The following is a 4,738-nucleotide window of genomic DNA, read 5'->3' as shown; positions in this document are numbered from 1 at the left end:
CGGTACTAAACTGCTATATGACCAAGACCAAAGCAGTAGGGTGGTTTGGGGGGTGGGGGGAAGGGGAGGTGGGAAGTCACGTTTTCATTTTTAAATCCAGAGATTTTTAAAGCACAAAACATTGGCCAAGGTAGACCACTGAATTCTTTGGGTAAGATCTGTAGCTCCCCCGCTGTCACTAGGAGTCATATTTACTCATTTTCGCCTGGAAGTTTTGTTGTTGTTGTTGTTGTTGTTGTTGTTGTTGTTGTTGTTGTTGTTTCAATAGCAAGAAAAGAAAGATCATGCTGGATCTCATCCCCGCTAGATTTTAATTCTTCTAGCCTTTCTCCCTCTTAAATAACAATCCTACCCTGCTTCTCACCAGCCCCAGATTGAGGGGCATTCATTCACAAATGACTCCTGAGCCTCTTTCTGAAAGTCTGCTTCCTTATAAAGCCAAAACCTCAATACTAAGGCTCAATGAATTAAGGCTTGTAAAGATGCAGGCGGAAAACTTAAATGCCTGGAGAAATAATCTCCTTTCTGTTTTGGCTTTATCCAACATGCAGGAATATCTGTCCTTTACTATGTGGGAGCCAGACACTGTTCTAAGCTCTTTATATGAATTAACTCCTCACAACTGGCCTAAGAAGTGGGTACAATTGTTGCCATTATTTTACAGATGAGGAAATTAAGACACAGAGAAGTTAAGTAACTGGCACAAGATCACCCAGGCTGGAAACTTCAGAGACAAGGTTTGAACTCAGGCTGCTTCCGTTATTCTTCTCATCATCCAAGCTAGTTATTACTTTAACTGTCCATAGAGTGAAGGGGTCACTGTTCGTTCACCACATTTTGCATTCAGGATGTCCCCTATAAGACGAAGTCCTGGGCCATGGTGTGTGTGTGTGTGTGTGTGTGTGTGTGTGTGTGTGTGTGTGTGTGTGTATGTGTTTTAAATTTTTTAATGTTTGTTTATTTTTGAGAGAGAGAAGAAGAGAATGCAAGTGGGGGAGGGGCTGAGAAAGAGGGAGACACACAGAATCTGAAGCAGGCTCCAGGCTTTGAGCTGTCAGCTCAGGGGCCCAATGCGAGACTCGAACCCCCGGACCATGAGATCATGACCTGAACTGAAGTCGGACGCTCAACAGACTGAGCCACCCAGGCGCCCTCTGGGCCGTGTTTTTTTCCTCTGGAACTCCAGTAAAGTGAAATTCGTTGAGATCTGCTCATGAAAAGCATTCCCAAATCAAATTACTCTCTTGGAAGCCAGCCTCAAACTGCTAGCATATGTATTTGTAAATGCTAACCAGGACAGACGCGTCCAAACTCACCGGATTCAGAACATGCCTACCTCGCGTTATAAAGAAAAAAGATGGTTAGAAAGCAGTTTGGATTCTCTGATATTGAACTAGGTAGAAAGCAGGAGGTGAAGTGGGAAGAGATAAGGTGATAGAAACCAAGAGAAAATGAATGTAACATATGTGCACATGCAGAGATCAGTACTACACTGCAAGAATGAAGATCAAGGTCATGCAGAAGAAGAAAAGTATGTGCATGTGTTATGACAGAACTAGAAAAGGAACATAAAACCTAAAAACGACATGGCAAGGGGAGGCAGTGGGGAGTCAGGTTGGGCTTTCCCCCATAGGGAGTTCAGATAAATTAAGTAGAATTTTAGGCTGGATTAAGAGAAATATAGCATCTAGAACAAGGGGGGGGGGATGGGAATCCACTTTATTCTGTATTAGACCACATCTAAGTGACGTGTTCACTTTTAAACGGATGTAATAAAGAGCAACCAACCAAGATGGTGAGGAGACTTGAACCCCTGGGTAATCAGGAAAAGTTGAAGAATTCATGAGTGATAGAAGAACCATGTTGAAATACCTGAAAGGCTACTGAATGAAAAGGAAATTAAACTCATCCTGGGGCTGCCCCAAGACTAGAACTGATGATTAGGAGCTTTAGAAACACATGTTTTAGTTCGGAATATGGAAGAAGTCATGTAATAGACTGTCTTAGAATGTAGCAATCTCCATCCACATCCATCACTAGAAGCATACAAAATGCACGTGGTGGCTGGACTATATAATGTTCAAGGTGCCTCTCATCCTTGCTTTGACATTCACTTAGACACCGTAAAAAGAGGAAAAACAATATAACGCACCTCATTGGTTTGTTGAGAAGCACTTAGCACACAGTTATAAGTAATAGCACTCACTAAAAGTCAGCTGCTAATAACATCGATGAAGTTCTAAGATTTAGTCTTTATAAATTTATCAGTGGGAGATTATTTAAGTCTTGTGTTTATAGATCACCTTTTTGGCATTATCAATATTATCCTGAATGGTGGCTTGGGTATCACTTAAGCAACTTTAGGATATCCCGATGCAACTAAAACTTATTTAGTAGCATCCAGGGAGCAATCTTGTGAATTCTACACCGTCAGGATCTTACAAGTTGAATTGTAGCACTATGCTGCGATTCCAGAGGTAAATGATATGATAAGATAATGTGAGGTGACTGTTGGAAGGGTGAAGAAAATAAACTTAATAAAATCTGGCAGACCGAGAGAACTCCAGCAGCACAACTTTGTGTTAATTGTTGAAAAGCAACAGCAGCTGAGGTCAGCCTTACGTTTCACATACAAGACACAGAGGAAATGGCTCATCTTGAGCAAAAGGTGTCACGAAGTCCAAGAAACCAACTGGGAGAGCTGGGTACAGAGACAAAGACAAGCCAACCAGTGATCTGATTACCTGCTTACCCTGGGAAAGTAGTTCTGTAAAAACGTTGCTATGTCACAGAGAATAAGGCTGACCTCAGCAGCATCTTCAACAAAAAGAAAACGTGTGTGACTGCTAAGAAGGACGATGAAGTTGTTTTAGCATCACACTTAATTCCTCTTGGCTCCTCCAACCCCAAAGGGAATGGAGAGGAGGCAGTACAGCTGTAAAGCAGGACAAAGCTGGGGCTAGATGAGTGACTAGAGCCAATGGCTTTACCTCTCCAGGCCTCAGTTTTCCCATCTGTGGAATGGAAATAATAGCATACATAGCATCATTGTGAGGCTTATAGCATTTTTGTGAGGGATTATAGGATAGGTTACATGTAAAATATACTTAGGGCAGTGTCTGACACATAGTAACTAATACATTATCAGAATACAGTTTTATTGGAGAAGGGAAGAAATTGTGGCCACGTGATGGTGTTTGCGATATAGCTTCTGCCATAGAGAGATAGCAACATTATACAAAGGGAATGGAGAGCCACGACCCCCACACACAAACGAACCCTCTCGGCACTAAAGGGCCTAAAGCTTAGAACTTAACATAATTTATAGAAGACCAGCGGAAATAGAATTGCAAGTGTCCTTGCTCCAAATGCAAGGGAAATAATTTCCCTTCTCCCTCCTTTGGTTCTGTTTTTTTTTCTTCATGCTTTAATCATTTTGACACCAAGCTGTACAAAAGTAATGTAAAATTAACATGTCTGACACTTGGTAGCTAGCAGAACCTGATTCTGAACCCTGCCCCCTCTCCAGGGCAGCCAGAAGTCTTCTCTGATTGGCTACTGGTCCTGCAGCAGCTGATGAAGGGCCCAGGAAAACACATCCAACAATTAATTTGCTAATTTAGTTTTCTGTTTAATTTGAAACCAGAAAATCCTCAATCACTCAGGAGCTTGGTTTTCTGGCTCAAGCATTGGCTTCTGAAACTTCTTGTTCGGTAGCGAGCAAAGAAACCGAAGAGAAAGAGAGAATGCTTACCTTTTTAGGTATATGCCATAACCCCATGCCCTTCACTCAAAATGGTTTTCTATAGGATCGCAGCTCACAAATCTTTTTACAAGAAAAATTGAGAGTAATACATTCATGTTCAACGTAAGTAAACTGCTTCTTCAGTTATGGGGAATTTCCAGACCAATATGTATTCAGGATTTAGAAAACTACCTTAGGGCTACAGACAGACTCTTAGAGGGTTTCTACCGCTAGAAAGAAACATTGCTCCGGGGCACCTGGGTGGCTCAGTCGGTTAAGCATCTGACTCTTGATTGCCTGAGTTCGAGTCCTGAGTCCGGCTCTCTGCTGACAGCTCGGGGCCTGCTTGGTATTCTTTCTTTCTCTCTCTCTTAAAATAAATAAACTAAAAAAAAAAAAAAAAAAAAAAAAAAAAAGTGGTATTGCTCTGTTGTGAAGCAGCTTTCAGGTTCCCTGGGAACTTTTCTGTTGATTTTGAAAGGAAGAGGCAAAGGCAATTTGTATTGGAGGTAGAAAAAAATTGTATAAGAGAGTTCAGTGAAAAGATACACACAGGTCTTTCTGGTAGTTTTTTTCCTTTCTGGAGAGAGTTTCAGAATTAAGAGGGGGCCTAGGGGCGCCTGGGTAGCTCAGTTGTTTAAGAGTCTGGCTTCGGCTCAGGTCATGATCTCATGGTTTGGTTCGTGGATTTGAGCCCTGCATCAGACTCTGTGCTGACAGCTCAGAGCCTGGAATCTGCTTCGGATTCTGTGTCTCCCTCCCTCTCTGCCCTTTCTCCACTTGCACTCTGTCTCTCTCTTTCTCTCTCTCTCTCTCTCTTTCTTTCAAAAAATGGATAAACATTAAAAAATTTTTTTTTATTAAAAAAAACACACACAGATTACTGGGTTGTATTCTCCCTGAGATTCTGTTTTGTTCAGTCCAAAATGGGACCCAGGAATCTGTATTTTTTGCAGGTGTTCCAGGTATAGCAGTCTCCTGATGAGAGTTGGA

Source organism: Leopardus geoffroyi, chromosome C1 (genome assembly GCF_018350155.1).
Source record: "Leopardus geoffroyi isolate Oge1 chromosome C1, O.geoffroyi_Oge1_pat1.0, whole genome shotgun sequence".
NCBI lineage: Eukaryota > Metazoa > Chordata > Mammalia > Carnivora > Felidae > Leopardus > Leopardus geoffroyi.
The sequence above is the reverse complement of the archived record's forward strand: the minus strand, read 5'-3'. Positions refer to the sequence as shown.